This window comes from Hyperolius riggenbachi, chromosome 7, assembly GCF_040937935.1.
Source record: "Hyperolius riggenbachi isolate aHypRig1 chromosome 7, aHypRig1.pri, whole genome shotgun sequence".
Lineage (NCBI taxonomy): Eukaryota > Metazoa > Chordata > Amphibia > Anura > Hyperoliidae > Hyperolius > Hyperolius riggenbachi.
In genome coordinates this window covers 250,369,932-250,396,594 of record NC_090652.1, presented here as the reverse complement: position 1 = coordinate 250,396,594, position 26,663 = coordinate 250,369,932, and the positions used below count along the sequence as shown (strand labels likewise).

The 26,663-nt window shown below is 47.5% G+C and overlaps 1 protein-coding gene across 6 annotated transcripts in view; it reads right to left on the bottom strand.

Annotated features, from left to right (window-relative positions):
• Positions 1-26,663, bottom strand: part of RAPGEF4 (Rap guanine nucleotide exchange factor 4) — a 467,459-nt gene that overhangs the window by 260,857 nt on the left and 179,939 nt on the right. Inside the window, exon 1 of one of the 6 annotated variants that reach the window (XM_068245490.1) lies at positions 1,191-1,507. The exons of the other annotated variants lie outside the window; for them this stretch is intronic. The gene's annotated coding sequence lies outside the window, so the exon portion shown is untranslated. Of the gene's footprint in view, positions 1-1,190; positions 1,508-26,663 lie in introns of those variants that run through there. 6 annotated transcript variants of the gene reach the window in all.

Here is a 26,663-nt window from a genome sequence, read left to right as displayed (position 1 = left end):
CATTTCACAGTCCCTTCTACTCTCAGCACATCCCTCTTTGTACATGTGTGCAATGCTAAGTATCAGGAAGGGTTTTTTTTAGGGTTGGGCATCAAGAAGGGGGGGGGGGGTTTAAGGGTTAGACATCAGGAAGGGGTGTTTTAGGGCTAGGCATCTGAGGGGGGAGAGCTCTGTGTGAGAGCAGGGTTAGCTTTAGTAAAATATTGCCATTACCACTGTAAATATTTTTTCATTTGGTGCTCAATTCATTCCGGTATTTATCGTTTAGACTTCTATTGGCTTCAACCAGCGCCCATTTTATCTCGTGCCTCTAATTCATGTATGTGTGAATATACCCTCCTGGTGTTCGTTACCTCTCCTAAGGTGAAAAAAAGGTGAGATAATTTCTGACATAAAAATAAATAAAAGAGGGAGAAGAGCTGGCAAGGACAGCCAGTATATTCCTTACACTTCGGGTATCCTTTTAAGTGATGCCGCCTGCATTACTTAACTAATCAGATTAAAACAGCATTAATCCCACCACACTTACAACTCATTTCCCATCCTGATGAACACTGCGATGTGTTACCACAGCACAAGCAGCGCTCCTGACAGTAATGGGTTAAACAGGCTGCCCAGCACTTTACAGAGTGGACCTATTCGCCAGCACCATGCATTATGTAAGAAAGCACTTATCAAGAGGCAGCCACAAGTGTGAAATAATTCTCAGCCAGCGATGACAGCCCTGGATCCACCAGCTTCACCCAGCAGCGGCAACACACACACACACACTATTTCACCAGCTGAGCTATAAATGCCAGTCATCTAGTGAGTAACTTCTCCATTATTTACAGCGTGCCATTCTGTCTGCAGACCTGCTGGCTACACATTCTGTGCCAGCTTCCCTTATTCCCAGCATCGCTCCTTTCATCCCAAGCCAAATATAGAAAGTTTTAAAAATGACCTGCTCTAGAAACATCACATAGTTAAAAGGTTTCCACATCCTCCAGCCTAGTTAACTGGCTCCCACATCATCCATCCATGTCTATCAATCTTAATGTTTTGGTACTGCAAAAACCCAAATCACAAGCAATGACCAAGACTGTTAGTAGCAGTAGGAGAGGGATTTATGGTAACAGTAACAGAGGGGTCACTGCCATAGTTGATTCTGTAAGTGAACATTAGAATGATACAGATATAGGAGAACTTACAGTAAGGTCTGTTCAGGTGCAGTCTAGGTGGAAGCCTCAGGGGTATCCCCTCCACACGCTGCTGCTGTGCCCACAGCTGGGATCCAGGCACATGGTCAGGCACTGGCAGACTTCCCTTCTGCTGTGCACATAATACTGATTTCACTATCTTGTCTTTCAAGAGCTGATTAACAATGCTGCCTCTGCTGATGCATCCAGCTGTGCGCTTCCTCAGTGCCTCAGAAAATCCAGGCAACACATTCTATCCTGGGCTTCCTCTACAGAGCAATCTGTGAAGAGACACTCCTGGTCAGGATGCTGCACTGGATACAGCTGATCCTCCCCTTCCTATCTGACTGTGAAGAACAGCAGCAGCAGAACACAGGCAAGCAGGAGGTCCCTCAGGACTGCTTTTCTTTCCCCTGCTTGTCAAATCTATACAGGTCTAAAATTGCTATCAGATGTAAATACTGGCTGGATTGACTGATGGAAACAGCAGGACAGCAGCAAGCGTTATCAATGTATTGCTTTACCCTGATCATTTCCACTCAGGGCTGAAGCTAAGAAATTCATTGATCTGGAGAAATGTGGAGCTTAAAGAGGAACTCCAGTGAAAATAATGTAATAAAAAAGTGCTTAATTTTTACAATAATTATGTATAAATGATTTAGTCAGTGTTTGCCCATTGTAAAATATTTTAAATCCCTGCTGGCAAGTGATGTAGCTGCTGCTTGCTGTTTTGGCAGTTGGAAACAGCTGTAAACCGCTATTTCCCACAATGCAACAGGGTTCACAGACAGGAAACTGCCAAGAGTACGTACTCAGAATTTCTTTGTTGGAGGGATTTCACCACAATACCAGTCATACAGAGCCCCCTGATGGTCTGTTTGTGAAAAGGAATATATTTCTCATGTAAAAGGGGGTATCAGCTACTGATTTAGATAAAGTTCAATCCTTGGTCGGAGTTTCTCTTTAAAAGGTTTCTAAAGCCAAAATAAAAATTCAGTCCAACTTACATTACCTGGGGTTTCTTGCAGCCCCCTGGCATCCTCATGTGCCTGCGCCATCCATCCGGGTCCCTCCGTTGAGCAGAGGCGACCCCCTCAAAGCTGGCTGGTTGCAACCAATTGGAAGGTACTGCGCAAGCACAGCCCTGAGCTGCACGCACCCTGATCGCCTGCCGGGAGTGCTCTGCGCATGAGCAGTAGTGATTTTTGTGCGCTGAATGTGCAGAACGCAGTGTGGTGAGGAGGTGAGGCTTTGCGGAGGTTGCCGCTGCTGGCCAGAGGATCTTGGAAGGATGTTAAAAGATACCTAGAGTGACAGGTGGTATGAGGAGATAAACGTGAACATATTGTACCAATTCTACTTAGAATTTGCGTGTTCACTTTTCCATTTTTTTCAATCAGTATTTTTGCAGTCGAACTGCTCTCCTGAACACTAATTAAATGATTTAAAACCTCTATATAGCTGTGCTTTATATTCCTGGCAGAGAATTTGGATGGGCCCCCTCCCCCCTCACTTTCTGCACAGGTAAACTGAGAACCAATGTTATTTAATTGGCTAGTTCACACTTGGATCTATTTTCCCCATGCAGACAAAAGCAGACAGCAGTGAAGCACTGCACGCATTTTCTTTATCAATTACATTAGCTTCTGTGATAAAACGTGCATGTTTTCACACATACAGACACACATGGTGTGCAGAAAACTCATACAGAAAAACCGACAGACGAGTGTGCTCCAATCCTCAGCTTATTACACTCACACTGACCTCCTCTGATGGAGAAGAATTGGCTCTGCAGACTTTTCCAGCATCACTACAGTACAGAGCACTTGGGGAGGGGTAGAGGTGGGGGCCTGGGGGCTGTACACAAGAGCCTGCTGCACACTGAATAGGGACTGTCTACAAATCTTTGTCTACAAAACTTTGTATGATTCCTTATCAGTGGCTGAGCAGATGCAGTCCTTAGAACAATTGTGCATAAAAGTGCATAAGGTCACGGGGAGAAAGTTTTTTTCTCCCCATGCCCTTAGTTGTCAGTCTCTCAGGACAGGGTAAAGAAACTTCTCCCCCATGGGGCCCCCTGTGGCTTCTGGGCACCCCTGTGGCTTCATCCCTTGCAGAGTCTATTGTTACGCCACTGATTCCTGGATGTTACAAGTCCAACTACATTGAGCCACATTAATCCATGTCATGCACTGATGAGGATCAACCTGTCTGAAACAGTCGGTATGCATGTTGGATTATTGTGACTCTACAACTAGCTAACACATCATTGCATTCCAGCGGTTATGGGTGTGTGTTTAGCTTTCAGGGCCAACAAAGGGATGATTTGCATATCCAGCTATGATACATTGTGGATACCTCATATGCTCACTCCAACCTGAATAATCCCTAATACCTTCTGTTTTAAGTAGGTGAATTTTGGTTTTGCATAGCATTTTTAGTAAGAGGGCTTTTTCTTAGCCCGTTACACACTCCTTGGTTTTCTGGTTCACCATGAGCTTGCTGGGCAATCTCTAACTGATAGCTACCGTAAATAGTATTTAAAAGTTGAGTAGGTCACCATTTTTTTGTGTTAGATCTAAAAGGACAGTAGGAATGTACAGTTAGGGCTCTTTCACACTAAGACGTTGCGTTTTATGCGACGTTAAGGTAGTATTGAACAGTGCTGGGCCGAAATTACGCATGCGCGTAATTACGCACCGTAATTTACCGTTATTTTACGCGTAAGTGCTACGCGTAATTTACGGCTTACGCGTAAGTATGTACGCGTAAGCCGTAAAGCGGTATTGTAATTATGCCGCCTACCGTAATAGCGTAGGCATGCGTAATTTTACGTTGAATTACGCGTAATTTTACGCGTAATTTCGTAGGCACAACTCCCCTTCTCTAAGAGTAGACAATCAGTTATCAAGTTTGTTTGGGAGCTACATCCTAAGCAACCAATAGTATCTTCTCCCGCCCTTTAGTATATAAGCTGTCAGCCATGATCTGTGTTCTTTGTGGGTTGCTTTCACTTTCTGAGGAGAAGGAGTGAGACAGAGAGTGATACAGTTTTACACATCCATATTAAGTGCAATTCTATTGCATTTTCTTAGATCTTTGATCTGTGTGATTGTAAGCCTGTGTTAGGAAGTTGATTATTGTAGTTAGGGCTTTGTTTAGGGTTAGAATTCTGTTGTTTAGTGTTAGAGGCAGGGAAAACTGATTATAGGGCTTGTGATTTTACAGTGAAAGCGTGTAGATTGTAGAGACAAGAGAGGGCCTGTGATATGTAATAGAGTGAAATCAGTTAGATTCAGGGATCGTGTGCTGAGAGTGAATTGTATTTGTTTTTTGTTTTTGTTTTTTTCATCATTTTAATTATTTGATTTGATTGAATTTTATTTTCATTTTTTTTGTGGGGGGATTTATTTCAAGTGCGTTGTCCAAAAGCAATTGATATATAATTTGGACTAGCTCTCCAGTCCTCTCCTCCCTCATTACATTGAAATTTTAATTTGATTTATTTTATTTTATACGTTTATCATTTGTCACTTTCCCCTACATTTCAATAAAACAATAACGTTTGGCACTTGCTGAACATATTCCCTACAATGTCTGGCAGAGGTGGAGCAGGCCGTGCCCGTGGCCGAGGAATTGAACCCACTGCAAAAAGATGTTTGTTTGACACCTTGACAGGCAGTGATCAAGAACCAGCAGCCCAAAAAGTACATCCCTATTTCACAGCAGGAAGGGGACGCTCTGCACCAAGCAGGGGATGCACTGTACCCGGCAGGGGTCAGTCCAAAACTGGCAGGGGACAGTCAGTTGGAAATGGACAATCAGTGCGAGGTAGTGGACAATCCTCAACAGGCACAGTGAGGAGTGAAGATGTAACTCCCAAAAAAGTCTACAACCTTATTCGCGATTCAAGGATGATGAAGGGCCCACGACGCCCCATTATGGAGAGCCAGGCTGCTGATATTGTGGAGTTTGTGACGAGAGATAGCGGTTCTCAGTCCCCCAATCTTCAGGCCCTGGAGAGTAGCAGCAGTACCAGCAGCACACCCATGCCTGCTCGAAGATCTGCCACCAACATCCAAAATGAGCCTTCACTTCCATATACTGCACATATTGCAGACCTTGTGGACAAAGCTCTTTCGCAGTCCGACATAAACCTAGAGTCTGATGCCCAGAATTTTTTTAATGAACCTCAGAATGTTATCGATGAGGGATTGGCGGGTGATGATCATGATGACAACTTGTACCCTGCCCGCGATCAGTCTCAGTCCTCAATGGGAGAACATAACATCCAGGATGAGTGCTCTCCCAACCTTCTTTCTCCCAATTATCCTGATGATGATGAGCTGGGTTCTTATAAGGGATGTAGTGACGATGATCTGGATAGGGACTATGACCCGCCCGAACATCATGATGATGCCAGCTCAGATGATTCAGAGCCGCAGAGGCTGCATCAGCATACCGTGAGACCTAGTGGAAGCAGTGGCTCCTCTGGTAGGCTTTTTCAAACGAGGCAGCAGCCACAGCCTGAGCCTGCATCTGAAAGCACCCTCTCCCAAATTGTTGTGCCTGAGACTGAAAAAACAGTTAAAAAATCATCTAAGAAAGCCCCAGTTTGGAAGTACTTTACCGTTGATGAATCTGATCCCCACATTGTCATATGCAACATTTGTGGTCATAAAGTGCGTTTAGGGAAGGACTTGTCAAGAGCGGGCACAGGTGGACCACTCTCCCACATAAAAAAGCATAAGAGAGAAAATCAGCTTGTTCAGGAAGCAATGGGTAAAATACCCCGCACAGTGCCCCATCCTTCTTTCCATTCAGGTTCTGACATCGGCACCCCTTCCCCCTGCCTTCACTCCGCAACACAGTCTGGCAGTAGAGGCCACATGTCAGCTACCTCAATTGCACGTTTCTCGTCAGTGGCTCACAGCACCCAGCCCTTAATTACTGAGTCGATAAGGTCGACAAAGCCACTGCCTTCCCATCACAGCAGGATCCGGAGGTTGAATGGGCTGCTGTCACAGGCTATGGTCCAGCAGTTATTGTCCTACAGTCTTGTAGAGGAGGGTACAGCCATTCGCGAGCTGCTGAGGTTTGGCATACCAGAATGGCGGATCCCCAGCCGCCATTTTTTTGCTAGGACAGCAATACCTGATCTGTATCGCCACACTGTGGATAATGTGACCCTGTCCCTTGACTATTCTGTAGGCAACAGGGTACATCTCACGACGGATTGCTGGACCAGCAGTCATGGCCAGGGACGTTATATGTCCTTTACGGCACATTGGGTCACCCTCCAATGTCAACAGGAGGGTTCCAGTCCTGGGGCGGCCAATGAGCTGGTTGCGCCGCCCCGTGGTGTCAAGGGGAACAGTTCCACACTTGCCTCTAGTCATGTCGCAACCGCTACAGCTGAGGCCCCCAGTAAGCGTGCCCGTGGGACTGGCCACAGCAGAGTGGTACATCGACGCTGTCAGGTGGTTCTGGGTTTAGTCAGCGTTGAGCAGCAGAGACTTACTGCACCAAATGTCCTGGTCATTATCAACGGACAGGTGCAGAAGTGGCTGACCCCAAGAAGACTCCAGGCTGGTCATGTTGTATGTGACAACGCAGCAAATCTGATTGCCGCCCTGAATCAGGGCAACATCCCCCATGTGCCATGTTTTGCCCACATACTCAACCTGGTGGTGCAGCGCTTTTTACGCACCTACCCAGGTTTGAGTGATGTGGTGCAGCATGCAAGAAGAGTTGTATCGAAGTTACGTTATTCTTCAAATGCCAAAGATTCGCTGTCTAAATTGCAGGAGAAACATGGCCTGCCCCCCCATAGGCTCATTGCAGACAGTGCAACACGGTGGAACTCCACACTTCGCATGCTGAATAGGTTGTGCGAGCAGAAAAAGGCGGTTGCAGAGTACCTCCGAGGAGGACATGGCACCCAGGGCGCACCTGCCCGATTCACCCAGGAAGAGTGGCGGCTGATGTATCAAGTCTGCCGTGTCTTGTCCCCATTCGATCAGGCTACAACATTCGTAAGTGGGGCACAAGTCTGTATCAGCGAAGTGATCCCTCTCGTGTACATGCTGGACGAGAGTCTGAGTAGCCTGATGGCAGCTGGGGAGGATGCGCTTGATGAGCTTGAACAACAAAGCTTGCTCCAAGCCACCCAGACTCAGGCACATGAGGAGGAGGAGGAGGAGGAGCTTACTTTCACGCGGGACTTACTTGAGGTGCCTGACCATTGTGAGGAGGGAGAGCAGGCCAGTGTGGCATCTGTGGTTCATGGGTGGGTAGACATTGGAAGGCAGGACGAGCAGCAGCAGCAGTCAGAGGATTTTGATGTGTTGAGCAGACCGGATGATTTGGAGGCGCAGGCTCATCTCTTCCCCATGGCTGTTCATATGTTGAAATGCTTACGCAGAGATCCCCGGATCCAAAACATTAAGGAGAGGGATGACTACTGGTTGGCCGCCCTTTTAGACCCTCGATGCAAGGGGAAACTGGGTCAGTTCATTCCAGCAAGCCAGCAGGAGGAGAGGATGCGTGAGCTGCAGCAGGCCCTAATACGTCATGTGCAGGAGGCCTTTCCACAGTCTGAGATCACAGCTATCCCCACTCATCGCACCCAGCAAGTAGCTGAGCCTAGCAGACCCATTCTTCCTGGAGACCTTTTTGGAGCAATGAGAAACTTTTACTTCTCTGAGCGTCCAACAATAACAACAAGAACAGTAGAAGGAAGTTTTCACCAGCGGGTGAGCCGCATGGTCAGTGATTACATGAGGTCACTTGGTGCATCTGACAGTATGCGCACAGAGGACCCTATGGAATTTTGGTCCGCCAGACTGGAAACCTGTCCCGAGCTGGCGCAGTATGCGCTTCAACTTCTGGCATGCCCGGCTTCCAGCGTCATTTCTGAGCGTGCATTCAGTGCGGCAGGTGGGGTGGTTACTGAAAAGTGATCCTGTTTGTCTACAGATTCAGTGAACAGACTGACCTTCTTAAAAATAAATCAGTCCTGGATTGATGGTGAATACTCAGCCCCTGCCCTCAGAGACAGAAACTGAATGAGATCGCTTTCAACTCCCTCTGATATACCTATGTGTCTATAAGATAACATTAAATATTTAATGTTCAGTTGTGTTCCCAACATTATTGTGCACTGCACAATTTGATTCAAAGGTACAGCAGTCTTCCCACTTTTATGGAGCTCTATGGTTAACTCCCCCCCCCCCCCTCCCAAAAAAAAACCTTTTATTGATATCGTTGCTCACACCGTTACAGTGCACTGCACAATTTCATTTTTTTCTGCTCCTGCTGCAAAAGTATTTCAGTGTTCCTACCCTCATGGAGCACTGCTATGTCCTGCTATGTTTACTGGTGTCCCTGATGTTGCTGCTGTTTTGTTTATTGTTCTTCCACCTTTCCGGTGACTTTGCCTACTACCTGCCACCAAAATGTCTTGGGCTGACTGAGGGTGATGGTCAACTTTCTGTGTGACTGAGCCACTGCTCCTCTCAGGGCCACAAGCTAGGACTTTGCCTACTACCTGCCACCAAAATGGCTTGGGCTTACTGAGGGTGATGGTCAACTTACTATATGACTGAGCCGCTGCTCCTCTCAGGGCCACAAGCTAGGACTTTGCCTACTACCTGCCACCAAAATGGCTTGGGCTTACTGAGGGTGATGGTCAACTTACTATATGACTGAGCCGCTGCTCCTCTCAGGGCCACAAGGTAGGACTTTGCCTACTACCTGCCACCAAAATGGTTTGGGCTTACTGAGGGTGATGGTCAACTTACTATATGACTGAGCCGCTGCTCCTCTCAGGGCCACAAGCTAGGACTTTGCCTACTACCTGCCACCAAAATGGCTTGGGCTTACTGAGGGTGATGGTCAACTTACTATATGACTGAGCCGCTGCTCCTCTCAGGGCCACAAGCTAGGACTTTGCCTACTACCTGCCACCAAAATGGCTTGGGCTTACTGAGGGTGATGGTCAACTTACTATATGACTGAGCCGCTGCTCCTCTCAGGGCCACAAGCTAGGACTTTGCCTACTACCTGCCACCAAAATGGCTTGGGCTTACTGAGGGTGATGGTCAACTTACTATATGACTGAGCCACTGCTCCTCTCAGGGCCACAAGCTAGGACTTTGCCTACTACCTGCCACCAAAAGGGCTTGGGCTTACTGAGGGTGATGGTCAACTTACTATATGACTGAGCCGCTGCTCCTCTCAGGGTCACAAGCTAGGACTTTGCCTACTACCTGCCACCAAAATGGCTTCTGCTGACGTAAAAAAAAAATCACCTTTTCTTGTTCAGTTTCTTGGTGTCCCCAACGTTAGGGTGCATCGCACTTTTTAAAATAATTTACCACCTTCTTTTAATTATAGATAGCTGTGTTCCCACTGTCAGGGAGCACTCCTCAAAAAAAAAAAAATAAACTGAAACAGAATTTCTGGGGGGAGGGTGGAAGGGGTTCAGGTCTGGTTACCTATGAATTTCTGGGGGGAGGGTGGAAGGGGTTCAGGTCTGGTTACCTATGAATTTCTGGGGGGAGGGTGGAAGGGGTTCAGGTCTGGTTACCTATGATTTACAGGGGGGAGGGTGGAAGGGGTTCAGGTCTGGTTACCTATGAATTTCTGGGGGGAGGGTCGAAGGGGTTCAGGTCTGGTTACCTATGATTTACAGGGGGGAGGGTGGAAGGGGTTCAGGTCTGGTTACCTATGATTTACAGGGGGGAGGGTGGAAGGGGTTCAGGTCTGGTTACCTATGAATTTCTGGGGGGAGGGTGGAAGGGGTTCAGGTCTGGTTACCTATGAATTTCTGGGGGGAGGGTGGAAGGGGTTCAGGTCTGGTTACCTATGAATTTCTGGGGGGAGGGTGGTAGGGGTTCAGGTCTGGTTACCTATGAATTTCTGGGGGGAGGGTGGAAGGGGTTCAGGTCTGGTTACCTATGATTTACAGGGGGGAGGGTGGAAGGGGTTCAGGTCTGGTTACCTATGAATTTCTGGGGGGAGGGTGGAAGGGGTTCAGGTCTGGTTACCTATGATTTACAGGGGGGAGGGTGGAAGGGGTTCAGGTCTGGTTACCTATGAATTTCTGGGGGGAGAGTGGAAGGGGTTCAGGTCTGGTTACCTATGATTTACAGGGGAGAGGGTGGAAGGGGTTCAGGTCTGGTTACCTATGAATTTCTGGGGGGAGGGTGGAAGGGGTTCAGGTCTGGTTACCTATGATTTACAGGGGGGAGGGTGGAAGGCGTTCAGGTCTGGTTACCTATGAATTTCTGGGGGGAGGGTGGAAGGGGTTCAGGTCTGGTTACCTATGATTTACAGGGGGGAGGGTGGAAGGGGTTCAGGTCTGGTTACCTATGAATTTCTGGGGGGAGGGTGGAAGGGGTTCAGGTCTGGTTACCTATGATTTACAGGGGGGAGGGTGTTAGGGGTTCAGGTCTGGTTACCTATGAATTTCTGGGGGGAGGGTGGAAGGGGTTCAGGTCTGGTTACCTATGAATTTCTGGGGGGAGGGTGGTAGGGGTTCAGGTCTGGTTACCTATGAATTTCTGGGGGGAGGGTTGAAGGGGTTCAGGTCTGGTTACCTATGAATTTCTGGGGGGAGGGTGGAAGGGGTTCAGGTCTGGTTACCTATGATTTACTGGGGGGAAGGGGAGAGGTCTGGCTACCTATGAACTACTGGGGGGAGCAATAAATTATTGCTACATATATTGTTCATACATGTTTTTTTTTTAATTTTTTTTTACACTGGTGCTTTGTCTCGGACATTGTTGATTTAAAAAAATGTTGGGATTGCATCACAAGCAATGTAACACCTACAACTAAGGGCCCGTTCAGATCACAAATGCGGATGGCCATGCGTGCGGAACAAAACGCGTACGAACGCACGCCATACGTGTTTGTGTGCGTTGCGTGGCTGATCCCATCACTGAAAAGCAAATGGGACAGCCGCGCGTTTTTACAAAATCTGCATGCAGCATGCGTTCCCGGACCGCACAGGTCCGGAACGCATGCAGTGTGAACATCAGACAGTGAACTCTATGCACTGTATGATGTCGTGCGTGTCGGCCTCCCGCACGTGTTTCCAAAACGCGGCTGGAAACGCGTGCAATCTGAACGGGCCCTAAATAAGCGATAAAATATGTTTCAGAAATGCATTGTTCTAACAATGTCACTGCATTTCTGTTGCAATTATTTAGTCCACTCCAACGCATTGTGTCAGTATGAGAGATAATATAACCAAAAAACAGAAACGTATACTGTTTTAAATCAAAAAAAATATTTATTTTTTTGTTTTGCAACGTGCACATTTTTTTTTTTTTTTCAAAAAATAAAAACATTTTTTAAGGTCAATAGCTGTTTGCAGCTACATGTGCTGTGTATATAAACATTATATAACAAAAAACAACAGTTTGCTTTCTTAAAACAGAAATAATTTGCGATGATTCAGGTTGGAGTGAGCTTGAGATGTCTCCCAGTGCATCACTGCTGAATATATGCAAATTATCCATTGTCACCCTTAGGAGATAAACACACCTCTAGAACCGCTGGAATGCAATGATGTGTCAGCATGTTAATTTGTACAGAGCCAGAATAATCCAACATGCATACATACTGTTTCAGATTGTTTGATCCTCAGTGCATGGCATGGATTAATTTGGCTCTATGGAGTAGGGTATGGTAGGTAGGAGCTGCAGTATAGATTAGGTAGGTAGGTGCAGCAGTATACATTAGGTAGGTAGGTGCTGCAGTACAGCTACCATAGGTAGGTGCTGCAGTATACAGTGGTGTGAAAAACTATTTGCCCTCTTCCTGATTTCTTATTATTTTGCATGTTTGTCACACTTAAATGGTTCTGCTCATCAAAAACCGTTAACTATTAGGTCAGTGTTCATGAGTCCACCATAAGAAAGAGACTGGGCAAAAATGGCCTGCATGGCAGATATCCAAGGAGCAAACCACTTTTAAGCAAAAAGAACATTAGGGCTCGTCTCAATTTTGCTAAAAAAACATCTCAATGATTGTCAAGACTTTTGGGAAAATACCTTGTGGACCGACGAGACAAAAGTTGAACTTTTTGGAAGCTGGGTGTCCCTTTACATCTGGCGTAGAAGTAACACAGCATTTCAGTAAAATAACATCATACCAACAGTGAAATATGGTGGTAGTAGTGTGATGGTCTGGGGTTGTTTTGCTGCTTCAGGACCTGGAAGGCTTGCTGTGCTAGATGGAACCATGAATTCTACTGTCTACCAAAAAATCATGAAGGAGAATGTCCGGCCATCTGTTTGTCAACTCAAGCTGAAGCGATCTTGGGTGCTGCAGCAGGACAATGACCCAAAACACACCATCAAATCCACCTCTGAATGGCTGAAGAAAAACATAATGAAGACTTTGGAGTTGCCTAGTCAAAGTCCTGACCTGAATCCTATTGAGATGTTGTGGCATGACCTTAAAAAGGCGGTTCATGCTAGTAAACCCTCAAATAAAGCTGAATTACAACAATTCTGCAAAGATGAGTGGGCCAAAATTCCTCCAGAGCGCTGTAAAAGACTCGTTGCAAGTTATCGCAAACGCTTGATTGCAGTTATTGCTGCTAAGGGTGGCACAACCAGCTATTAGGTTCAGGGGGCAATTTCTTTTTCACACAGGGCCATGTAGGTTTTGAGTTTTTTTTCTCAATAAATCATAAAAACCATCATTTTAAACTGCATTTTGTGTTCAATTATGTTATCTTTGACTAATAGTTAACGGTTTTCGATTAGCAGAAACATTTAAGTGTGACAAACATGCAAAAGAATAAGAAATCAGGAAGAGGGCAAATAGTTTTTCACACTACTGTAGATTAGGTAGGTAGGTGCTGCAGTAAAGATTAGGTAGGTAGGTGCTGCAGTATAGATTAGGCAGGTAGGTAGGTAGTTGCTGCAGTACAGCTACCGTAGGTAGGTGCTGCAGTATAGATTAGGTAGATAGGTAGGTGCTGCAGTATAGATTAGGTAGATAGGTAGGTGCTGCAGTATAGATTAGGTAGGTAGGTAGGCACTGCAGTATAGATTAGGTAGGTAGGTAGGTTGGTAGGTGCTGCAGTATAGATTAGGCAGGTAGGTAGGTAGTTGCTGCAGTACAGCTACCGTAGGTACAAATTAACCAGCAAGCTCATGGTGAACCACAACTCATTAGAGTGTGTCAGGGGCTACAATGGTCCAACAAAAATATCCCCCCCCACCCCCACCCCCACAAAAAAAACCACAAAAAAAATAATAGTTAGGCATCACGTCTGCCCCCGGTGCCCATTAAATTGGCAATAAGCTCGTCCTGCTTGGCCGATTTTTCGCGCAGCTCCAGGACCTGCTGCTTCAGGATACGGAAGTCCCGGACCGGCACTCCTCTCTGATGCCGCCTCACCGTTGCCTTCAGCCTCCTATGGTAGACAGTGGAACTGTGGAAAGAATAGGGAAAATCGGTTACCCTGATTGTAAAATGTATAATCATTGTATCAAGGAAAAAAAAAAATTAATGTAAAGCTTATACAACAACATTTAGGGCCCTGTTCCACCATAGAAGTGATGCGAAGGCGGCCACCTCGCCGCATCAGTTCCGCATCTCCCAATGCAGAAGTGATTAGAGGAGATGGGACTGTGAGAATATGAAGCATGCTGCAGATTATTGGATCAGTGTACACCGCTCCGCATAACCTGAACGCAATACAAACTATACCACTGCCGTGCAATGGTTTCAGGACACCCGTGGTGTGCCGCATCGTAACGCATGTAATGGCGAAGTCTCTACAGTATAAAGCTTGCAGGCTTCTATTCGTTTAAGTTAGCCAATAAATGGTATCATCCTGATCAGGGGTGTAGTCCTTGAAAAAGAGGGGAGTGGACTCACCCTAAAAATCTCTGCGCCGCGCCAAAAAATGGGTTTGGTTAAGCATAGCGTGGGCATGGTCATGGGTGGGGCCAAATATACATGTCCTTAGCAGTGGTATAAAAGGTCTGCCAGGAGAAGTTTGAGCTCTGTCGTAGTGTATCCCCAAAAAGTAGATGTAGTCTGACAGCATTTCACCAAAAATACACATAATCTGGCAGAGGTTCCTCCAAAATACAGATACTATGGCAGTGGTTACCCCAAAATAGACAATCTGGCAGCAGCAGTTCCCCCAACATACACATAATCTGGAAGCAGTTCCCCAAAATACGCAAAACCTGTCAGTGGATCACCCAAAATACACGTAACACCCAAAATACATGTAATCTGTCAGCAGTGGTTCACGAACATACAAAATCTGGCAGAGGTTCCCCAAAATACACGTAATCTGGCATCATCGGTTCCCCATAAATACAGAGCTGACAGCAGTTCCCCCAAAATAGGTACCCCCAGTATAGCTAGCCAGGTCTATAGGTGTCCCCAGTATAAGTAGTCATGTGTATAGTTGTCCCCAGAATAGGTGGCCAGATGTAGAGATGTAACCAGAATAGGTAGCCAGGTGTATAGATGTCCTCAGAATAGGTGGCCAGGTGTATAGATATTCCCAGAATAGGTGGCCAGGTGTATAGATATTCCCAGAATAGGTGGCCAGGTGTATAGATGTCCCCAGAATAGGTAGCCAGGTCTATAGGTGTCCACAGTATAGCCAGGTGTATAGGTGTCCACAGTATATGTAGCCAGTTGTATAGTGGCCCCAGTATAGCCAGGTATGTAGGTGTCCCCAGTATATGTAGCCAGGTGTATAGTGGCCCCAGTATATGTAGCCAGGTGTATAGTGGCCCCAGCATATGTAGCCAGGTGTATAGTGGCCCCAGTATATGTAGCCAGGTGTATAGTGGCCCCAGTATATGTAGGCAGGTGTATAGTATAGTGGCCCCAGTATATGTAGCCAGGTGTATAGTGGCCCCAGCATATGTAGCCAGGTGTCCCCACAGCTGGAGGGAAGCAGCGCAGTGGAGAGGAGCATTGGGCAGAGCAGCGGGGAAGGGCGGACGTTTCCCCCCCCCCCCCTTCCCTCACCTTGGGCTACTCTTTCTGGCTCTCCCCTCCAGAACGATTGCGGTGGTGGCTGGTAGTGGCAGCGGGCATCAGTGGGCGGGACTTACCTCCTCCTCATTCCGGCGAGTTGAAGCTGTGTCGCTGCTCTGGTCTTGACTAGACCAGACTAGCTGCACGCACAACGTCAACTCTCCGGAACAGGAGGAGGTAAATCCCGCACACTGAGGCCCGCTGCCACTAACAGCCAAGGTGAGGGAAGGGGGTGGGAAACGTCCGCCCTTCCCCACTGCTCTGCCCAATGCTCCTCTCCACTGCGCTGCTCCCCTCCAGGGTGCAAGGATGGACGACGTCCAGTCTCCAATAAAAGTAAGTGGACGTCGTCCATCCGCGTTCACGCAGGACTCGACCCCTGATCCTGATCCAAAACCTCTTAATTATAGACTGAAAGATTTTTACCTGTCTGGAGGCATCCGGCAGATCGCCTGGCCACTCGCTGGCTGTGAAAGGAGGGGCCTGGGGAGGAAGACCGGGAGGTGCTGGGTCCTGGGGCATCTCCTTCCTGCAGGTCCTGGGGCTGCGCAGACGGGGGGGTCCTCCTGTCCTGTCGGCGGGCTGGGCGTTGCTGTGCAGGTGGTGCCGGTGGACGAGAAGCAGATCCAGCTGTAATAAACAATAATAAATAATATAATGAGAACAAAATATGTCATGAAATTGGTAAAAAGTATTACGTTTTTACTGAAAGTAATTTTTTTTTCTTTAAAGTTATATTCTAATACCTTTTATTTCTTTATTGGACATGAAAGAATATGACTCTTAAATATAGTAAAATATAAATAGGATAGGCTATAAAGAGCGCTCTTGAACGTAGACTGGGCCCTGGGGCAATGGTTCATCTTTATTAGGAATAAAACCCTACACACACAGCAAATATATCAAAGGAGTGGCTTTGAGACAAGTCTGCGTATGCTCTTGAGAGGCCAAGCATGAACATAGGCATCAATCAAATTTAATAACTCTGGAGAGATCTTAAAATGGCTGTGCACCAGAGCCGGATCATCCACAAGGCAAACCTTGGCAGTTGCCAAGGGCATGGAGAGTACCAGGTGATCATCAGTGGTTATCAAAAACTAACACTCAGCAAATACTGCACAAATATCATCACTATGCCCACACAGGAGCACAAAAAATAGTTTAGGTAACCCATTTTGGAATAAATCCGTCCAAAAAAAAAAAGAAAAAAAAAAAAAAGGTGGAAAAAGTGATGAGCTGTGAATATTGAACGGATACTTTTACTGTATATACTACACAACTCTATTAAAATATTCACTGCACATGGTATTTTTATAGGATAATTAGATACAGTATAAAGACCCCAAGATACACATACATAAACTATTAGTTGGCTGACTTACATGACAGGGCTTCCTGAATGCTCTTGACGAGCTCTTTGTCCCTCCTCTTCAGGTCGCTCCAAATCATCTGGACCTGCTTCACCTTCAAGTTCCTGTTGAAGTCTTTCCTCAACAGGAACTGGACCTTCCGGACCACCCGCTTCTTGGCCTCGCCCACCGACAGGTCATATCGGCCTTTAGTAAATTCCTGCAAAACAATTTTACAGTATTCATGACCATTGTATGGATTAATTATTTATTAATTAGGATTAACTTTACTTTAATCATGTTTCAACGTTATAAAAATTATATGACAGTGTCAAAAAAATTTTGGAAACAAGTTCAACCAACTATGACTGCGGGCAGATACTTATGGAATAATGATGACTACAAGAAGATATAAGTGGCCACCTATAACTTCTGACAGATATTGCTTGCCATCTATAATTACATAAAGTGAAAGATGTTGTGGCCCAACTATGGCTAGTGCCAGATATTGTTAGCCAGCTATGAATACTTCTGACTGATATTTTGAGACACTGGAATCAACATATGACTGCCTATGAAAACCATCTGCTCCCCAAATCTATCCTCCCCTATAAGCACCCAATGGTCACCTATCAATCACCTGTCAATCACCCATCAATAACCCCCTGTCAACACCTCTCACTGCCACCCATCAGATCAGAACCTAAACTGGCCCCTGCGGGCACCCAAACACCCGCCTACACCCTCAGATTGGCCTCAGACCCACCGTCAGATCACCACCAAAGTGCATTGTTTACATCTGTTCTCCCCTCTAAATCACCCACTGATCACCCATCAATCACCCCCTGTCACCACCTGTCACTGCTACCTATCAGATCAGACCATAATGTGCCCCTTGGGCAGCAAATTACCCGCCCACATACTCAGCCCCACCCCCCTTGTATACATCTAGTCTCCCCTGTAAATCACCTGTCAATCACCCGTCAATCATCCCCTGTCACCACCTTTCACTGCCACCCATCCATTTTTCTAGACTACTAGTTTCTAGACTACTCCTCATGCTTTAGGGCCCCTAAAATGCCAGGGCAGTATAGAAACCCCACAAATTACCCCATTTTAGAAAGAATACACCCCAAGGTATTCTGTTAGGAGTATGGTGAGCTCATAGAAGATTTTATTTTTTGTCACGTTAGCGGAAAATGACACTTTGGGGGGGAAAAAATATATATATTTCCGCTAACTTGTGACAAAAAATAAAATCTTCTATGAACTCACCATATTCCTAACAGAATACCTTGGGGTGTATTCTTTCTAAAATGGGGTCATTTGTGGGGTTTCTATACTGCCCTGGCATTTTAGGGGCCCTAAAGCATGAGGAGTAGTCTAGAAACTAAATTCATGAAAATGATCTTTGAAATCCTAAAGGTACTCAAAGGACGTTGGGCCCCTTAGCGCACCTAGGCTAGAAAAAAGTGTTACACATGTGGTATCGCCGTACTCAGGAGAAGTAGTATAATGTGTTTTGGGTTGTATTTTTACACCTGCCCATGCTGGGTGGGAGAAATCTCTATGTAAATGGACAATTATGTGTAAAAAAACAACTAAAAAATCTCATTTAGAAAGATATTTAACCCACCCAGCATGGGTATGTTTAAAAATAAACCCCAAAACACATTATTCTACTTCTCCTGAGTACGGTCGGCAATACCACATGTGTGACCCCTTTTTGCAGCCTTGGTGCGCTAAGGGGCCCAACGTCCTATGAGCACCTTTAGGCTTTACAGGGGTGCTTACAATTTAGCACCCCCCAAAATGCCAGGACAGTAAACACACCCCACAAATGACCCCATTTTGGAAAGTAGACACCCCAAGGTATTCAGAGAGGGGCATGGTGAGTCCGTGGCAGATTTTTTTATTTTTTTTTAACAAGTTATCAGAAATGGAAACTTTTTTTTTGTTTTATTTTTGTTTCAAAGTGTCAATTTCCGCTAACTTGTGACAAAAAAATCTTCTATGAACTTACCATGCCTCTTAGGGCCCGTTCACACTGCACGCGTTTCCAGCCGCGTTTTGGAAAGGAGGCCGACACGCATGACATCAGACAGTGCATAGAGTGCACTGTCTGATGTTCACACTGCATGCGTTCCGGACCTGTGCGGTCCGGGAACGCATGCTGCATGCAGATTTTGACAAAACGCGTGGCTGTCCCATTCACTTTTCAGTGATGGGATCAGCCACGCAACGCACACAAACGCGGATGGCCATGCGTTCGTACGCGTTGTGGTCCACACGCGTTCCGCACGCATGCCCATCCGCATTTGTGATCTGAACGGGCCCTAGTGAATACTTTGGGATGTCTTCTTTCCACAATAGGGTCATTTGGGCAGGGCCGGCCCTAGACTTTTTGCCACCTGAGGCAAAATTAGAAAAAATCGCCGCCCCCCCCCCCAGCCGTGGGGGGGGGGGGGGCGCCGAGCTGGAGGGGTAGCGGGCAGAAAGGGGGTATTGGGCCTAGCGGCGGGGAGGGGGGTCGGACCCCCCCCCCTCCCTCGCCTGGGTCCCCCGATCTGCGCTCCTCCTCCAGTGTTACGTACCATCCTGCATATGATGAAGATTTGAAGAGGCAACGGGCGGGGGAATCACTTACCTCTTCCGCGTTCCATTGTGCGCTCCACTGACGTCACTTCCTGCAAGGCCGTCCACTTACAATACAGTGGGCGGCGTTGCCGAAAGTGACGTCAGTGGAGCACGCGATGGAACGCGGAAGAGGTGAGTGATTCCCCCGCCCGTTGCCTCTTCATCATATGCAGGCTCGTACGTAACGCTGGAGGAGGAGCGCAGATCGGGGGACCCAGGCGAGGGAGGGGGGGTCCGACCCCCCTCCCCGCCGCTAGGCCCAATGCCCCCTTTTTGCCTGCTACCTCTCCAGCTCGGCGGGCTGCCCCCAGCGGCAGCGTCTATGGACAGACGGGTGCCTGCCGCCCCCCCAGATTTGCCGCCTGAGGCAAATGTTTCACCCCGCCTCATGAGCGGGCCGGCCCTGCATTTGGGGGGTATTTAATCATGGAATTTTGGCACCTCATAAAACCTGACAGGTGCTCCGTAAAGTCAGCGATGCTTCAAAATGGGAAAATACAATTTTGGCAACATACTTTGTAAACGCTATAACTATTACCCAAACCAGTAAATATACACTTATTGTTGTTTTTTTTATCAAAGACATGTAGCATAATAAATCTGGACAAAAATGTATATTGAAATTTTATTTTATTTGAAAAATGTCAGCACAGAAAGTTAAAAAATTCATTCTTTTGACAAAATTAAAGAGGAACTGTAACGACAAAACGGCCCCTGGGGGGTACTCACCTCGGGTGGGGGAAGCCTCAGGATCCTAATGAGGCTTCCCACGCCGTCCTGCGTCCCTCGGGGGTCTCGCTGTAGCCCTCCGTACAGCGGTGACGCAATATTTACCTTCCTGGCTCCTGCGCAGGCGCTCTGACGGCTGTCGGCTACGAACTACACGGAAATACCCGATCGCCGTCGGATCTGCTCTACTGCGCAGGCGCAAGTTTCCTGCGCCTGCGCAGTAGAGCGGACCCGAATAAGATCGGGTATTTCCGTGTAGTTCGGGCCGGAAAGCCGCCACCGCGCCCCCGCTGGAGCCAGCAAAGGTAAATATTGAACTGACAGTCGGCACAGTCGCCGGCTGTTCGGAGGGCTGCGGCGAGACCCCCGTGGGACAGAGGACGGCGTGGGAAGCCTCATTAGGATCCGGAGGCTTCCCCCACCCGAGGTAAGTACCCCCCAGGGGATGTTTTTCATGTTACAGAGTCTCTTTAATGTCTTTTTTGATGAATATAATAAAAACTAAAAATCACAGCAGAAATTAAATTGCACCAAAAGAAAGCTGTATTAGTGACAAGAAAAGGAGGTAAAATTCATTTAGATGGTAGGTTGTATGACCGAGCAATAAACCGTGAAAGCTGCAGTGGTCTGAATGGAAAAAAAGGGTCTGGTCCTTAAGGGGTATAAAGACTGTGGTCCTCAAGGGGTTAAGCCGGAAAAAAAAAAAGTTTTACTAACCTGGGGCTTCCCTCAGCCCCCTACAGCTGATCGGTGCCCTCGCCGTGTCCCTCCGATCCTCCCGTCCCCGCCGGCGTTTACTTCCGGTTTCGCCGTCACCGTCCGTCAGGCTGGGAACGCAAGTGATTCTTCGCGTTCCCAGCCACAATATCGCCCCCTATGCTATTGCATTTTTGGTCCAGAAAAAAAAAAAACACAACCCAATCAGAACACTAATCACTAATCACAAAATGCTGTAGACGCTAGGAACTCCCATACAAAAAACGCAAACCGCGCAAAAAGAGGTAAACACAAACCGCTAAAGAACCGCTTGAAAACTGCTAAAAAAAAAAATTGCTACCATTTAGCAAAATACAGTGTGAATGTGTCTCTACTAATAAGGGGACTCCGAGCACACAGCCGCGACACTCAGACGAGTGTCGGCCCGACACTTGCTGATATAGGAAGAGGCACGTCATTATGACGGCCGATACGCGTCATGACGGCGGCCGGCGTGACAGTCCTGCGCATGCGCAGTAAACCCGCATATGCGCAGGACTGTCACGCCGACCACCGTCATGACGCGTAGCTCGGAGTGCCTTTAACAGTAGTGGTACAAGCAAAGTTACAGTGACAAATAAAATAAAAAACTCTCACAAACACCTGATACATTTTTTAATTTCAAATATCAATAAATGCACAGAAACAGTACCAAACATATATGCATTTTGTTCAATAGATCACTTACCTCAATCACCATCCTTTTCAATTCAGGACAATTTTTTGGAGGCATTCTGGCTGGCTGGCTGTGGATTCTGAGTCCTGCAGAGGAAGTCTGTGACTCTGTGTCTCTCTCCAGGTCTCTTCCACGCGTCTGGCCTTTTTTTTTGAACTTCCTGTTGTTCTGTACGCATTAGCCAATCACAGGCTTTGAGGCTGAGCGTGCCCGGAATGCGTGCCAACGCGTACGTTTTGACGCATACGGCACATATGTACGCAATAGCTGTCACTCAGAAGGCGCCGCCTACTGCGTACATATCAGCGTTGCATGCGTCAAAACGTACGCGTAGTAGGCGGCGCCTAGTGAGTGACAGCTATTGCGTACATATGCTAAGCATGCGTCAAAACGTACGCGTGAATGTTACGGCAGCAAGCGTAATACCGTAACGTAAGCAACTGAATTACGGTATCCTTACGCGTAACTGCGTAACAACAAGGCGTAATTACGGGGCTGCTCCGTAGGTACTTTCTTACGCCGTAACCGTAATTGCGTAACGCGTAATAGCGTAAAATTACGCGTAACGACCCGTAAGCGTAGATTTTTTCATTACGACCAGCACTGGTATTGAAGTTGGACGATACATAGAGCCACGTTATGCGTCTCTTGATGCGTCCGTGATGCGTACTTTTTGACGCATACTATCGAACGAAAACGGCGCATGCGGCACACTTAAAAAAAAACCAGAAAACAGGACTGAGCATGTGCAAACATCCGAACGCAGCCACATACGAGTATAACGCACAGCATGCAGCACTTTCATTGAACGTGCAGCGTTATACTCCAACGCAACGCGGGCACTGTGAACAGCCCATTGATTTTTCATTGCTGTGAGTTGGGCTGCGTTACTGGCTGCTCTAATGTGCACCTGTAACGTCCCACTGTGAAAGCAGCCTAAGTGTGACATAAAATGCTCAGACTTCATACTGAGATTTTGAACCCTAATGCACTATATTTACTGGGTGCTGCGTCCCTTTCCCAATTTGGATGAGACACCCATGCTGCATTACTATGGCCATGGAATTCGGATGCGTGCCACAGAAAAAACTGCAGCATGCCGTCCAGAATCGCACTGGCAAGAGATTCAGATGGCATGTGGGTGTCTGAAAATGCAGCGTTGTGTTTTGCCGCCCAGTCACTTTGGCACGGCGCAGCGTTAATTACTATTCCCCGTTGTAGCAACTCGGAGGGAGAAGTAATTTGGGGTCCGCCGATCGATGGCACCCGAATTACACAGCTGCATGGCCATAGACATAATAACACTATGTCTACGGTAGCGTCCAGGTCAGGTGCAGGACAGGGAAGAGTGCATGCCGAAATTACCTGCCTCCGCGTTTCTCTGGCCAGATCGCATGCAAGGAAATTGGTGGAAATAGGCCCTTAAAGATAACCAGAGATGAAAATAGTAGTAGAACCGATACTTACCCGGGGCTTCCTCCCGCCCCCATAAACATGTGTAAGTCCTTCGCCGTCCTCCCGCGGTCTGCCGTCCAGCCCCGAGTCTACTGCGTATGTGCAGTAGGCCCGCTTATGCGCAGAAGACCCAGACTGGGCGAGACTGAGCAAGTTACCGGGGCTGATCGCAGCTGAACGGCAGACCGCGGCAGGACTTCGAGGAACTCACACGTGCTTATGGGGCAGGAGGAAGCCCCAGGTAAGTATTGGTTCTACTACTATTTTCATCTCTGAGACTGTTTAAATCCAGAATGAGAATATGAAACTCAAGGAAAGTCGTATTTAAGGCTAATACAGAAGCATCCAGGGAAGAAGGTGGGGTAATATAATGAAAACATTAAAAAGGGAAAGTTCAGTATAAACTTAAAACTAAATATAAACCTAAAGAGGTTTTAAAGAGAATCTGTACTCTAATTTTTTTACAGCAAAAAGCATACCATTCCAGTGGCGTACCTAGGGCATTTGACACCCGGTGCTGGGTATTATAAGACACCCCCCCCCCCCCCCCCAAAAAAAAGGTGAAGGGGCAAAAAATGGGTGGCGCTATAACATGCGGCAAAAAAATGGGCGTGGCCATGATCGGATGAGGGCGGAGCTAACTGTAATTTGACGTGAACCCGGGTGAAAATACACGTAATGTGTGCAGATTTGCCCAGAGAATACGTTCAATCATGTCTGCAGATTTGCCCAGAGAATACGTTCAATCATGTCGGCAGATTTGCCCAGAAAATACATGCAATCATGTCGGCAGATTTGCCCAGAGAATACGTTCAATCATGTCGGCAGATTTGCCCAGAGAATACGTTCAATCATGTCTGCAGATTTGCCCAGAAAATACATGCAATCATGTCTGCAGATTTGCCCAGAAAATGCATGCAATCATGTCGGCAGATTTGCCCAGAAAATGCATGCAATCATGTCGGCAGATTTGCCCAGAGAATACGTTCAATCATGTCGGCAGATTTGCCCAGAGAATACGTTCAATCATGTCGGCAGATTTGCCCAGAGAATACGTTCAATCATGTCGGCAGATTTGCCCAGAGAATACGTTCAATCATGTCGGCAGATTTGCCCAGAGAATACGTTCAATCATGTCGGCAGATTTGCCCAGAGAATACGTTCAATCATGTCGGCAGATTTGCCCAGAGAATACGTTCAATCATGTCGGCAGATTTGCCCAGAAAATACATGCAATCATGTCGGCAGATTTGCCCAGAAAATACATGCAATCATGTCGGCAGATTTGCCCAGAGAATACGTTCAATCATGTCGGCAGATTTGCCCAGAGAATACGTTCAATCATGCCGGCAGATTTGCCCAGAGAATACGTTCAATCATGTCGGCAGATTTTCCCAGAGAATACGTTCAATCATGTCGGCAGATTTTCCCAGAGAATACGTTCAATCATGTCTGCAGATTTGCCCAGAAAATACATGCAATCATGTCGGCAGATTTGCCCAGAAAATACATGCAATCATGTCGGCAGATTTGCCCAGAGAATACGTTCAATCATGTCGGCAGATTTGCCCAGAGAATACGTTCAATCATGTCGGCAGATTTGCCCAGAAAATACATGCAATCATGTCGGCAGATTTGCCCAGAAAATACATGCAATCATGTCGGCAGATTTGCCCAGAGAATACGTTCAATCATGTCGGCAGATTTGCCCAGAGAATACGTTCAATCATGTCGGCAGATTTGCCCAGAGAATACGTTCAATCATGCCGGCAGATTTGCCCAGAGAATACGTTCAATCATGTCGGCAGATTTTCCCAGAGAATACGTTCAATCATGTCGGCAGATTTTCCCAGAGAATACGTTCAATCATGTCTGCAGATTTGCCCAGAAAATACATGCAATCATGTCGGCAGATTTGCCCAGAAAATACATGCAATCATGTCGGCAGATTTGCCCAGAGAATACGTTCAATCATGTCGGCAGATTTGCCCAGAAAATACATGCAATCGTGTGGCAGACCTGTCCAGAAAACACTTCAATCGTGTAGCAGACCTGGCCAGAACATAAATGCTACCCCTGGCTGCTAATATAAATTAAAAAGAAAAAAAAAAACATTTACTCACCTGCAGCAGAGCTCCTGTTCCGGCCTCCGTCCAGTGCGCAGCTCCCACGATCCTCTGCAGCCAGCAACTCCCAAAGTCTCCAGAGCAGGGCTTCGGACATTTTACTATAGCCCTGCTCTGCCGCTGCGGTGAACTGATACGGCGTCTATTAGATGCCGAAAGTCAGTTCACGCTGGGGGGTGCTTGGAGAATTTTAAGGGGTGCTTCAGCACCCAAAGCACACCCCCCCCCCCCCCCCGCCGCCACTGCCCCCAGTATAGGTAGCTAGCAGTTGCCCCCAGTATAGGTAGCTAGTTGCCCCCAGTGAAGGTAGTATAGTTGCCCCAATATAGCTAGTATAGTTGCCCCCAGGATAGGCAGCATAGCTGCTGCCCCCAATGTAGGTAGTGTTGCTGCCCCCAGTGTAGTTTGTATAGTGGCCCCCGTAGAGCTTCCCTCCAGTATAGCTAGTATAGTGGCCCCCATAGTTGCCCCAGTATAGCTAGTATAGTGGCCCACAGTTTAGATAGTATAGTTGCCTCCATTGTAGCTGGTATGGTGCCCCCCCCCCCCAGTATAGGTAATATAGTGGCCCCCATAGATGCCCCCAGTGTAGCTAGTATAGTGCCCTGTGCCCCCCCCCCCCCGTTTAGCTGCCTCCAGTATAGTGGCCCCCAGCTGCCAGCTAGTATAGTGGCCCCCAGTTTAGGTAGTATAGTTCCCCCCCGTGTAGCTAGAAGGAGGGGTGACAGCAGGGATAGCGGCGGGGAGGGGGAAATATCCCCCCCTCCCTCACCTGGGTCCCCTCCTTCTGCCTCTCTTCTCCCCCAAAAATGCGGGCAGCGGGCCGGTGGCAGTGGGCAGCGAGCAGGCGAGCGCGGAGTATACTCACGTTACTTCCGCGTATCAGCCTGGAACGCTGCGTCGCCGTCACGTGCCTCTACTGCGCCTCCAATGATTGGAGGCGCAGAAGAGGCACGTGACGGTGACGCAGCGTTCCAGGCTGATACGCGGAAGTAACGTGAGTATACTCCGCGCTCGCCTGCTCGCTGCCCACTGCCACCGGCCCGCTGCCCGCATTTTTGGGGGGAGAAGAGAGGCAGAAGGAGGGGACCCAGGTGAGGGAGGGGGGAATATTTCCCCCTCCCCGCCGCTATCCCTGCTGTCACCCCTCCTCCTAGCGCTGCTCTTCCCCTCCTTAGTCAGGTGTAGGGGGGTCGTGGCGACACCCCCCTGGCTGACTGGTACCCGGTGCGCCCCGCCCCCCTGCGCCCTTAGGTAGGAACGCCACTGTACCATTCTATTCATTATGTTCTCCTGGGCCCCTCTGTGCTGTTTCTGCCACTCTCTGCTGCAATCCTGGCTTGTAATTGCCAGTTTTAGGCAGTGTTTACAAACTAACCAGCTTGTGATAGGCTCACATAAGCAGAGTGTGTGAGTCATACAGAGCCTGCAGGGGGCCTGCAGAGGGTGTGTATCGCTTCTATCCAATCACAAGCAGCCCTGCACATTCCACACATTCCAGCCTTAGCCGACAGAGCCAACTGAACAAAACAGATTAGATCATATAACATAGATACCACAGCCACTGTGCAATTAGGAAAGGCTGCAGTAAGCCAGAGCACATTAGAACAAGCAAAGGAACTTATAGGATAGAAGAACTAAGGCTGAACATTTTGTTACAGAGTCTCTTTAAAGTCTCAAATTGACATGCCATGGGCTTGATTCACAAAAGGGTGCTAACTTA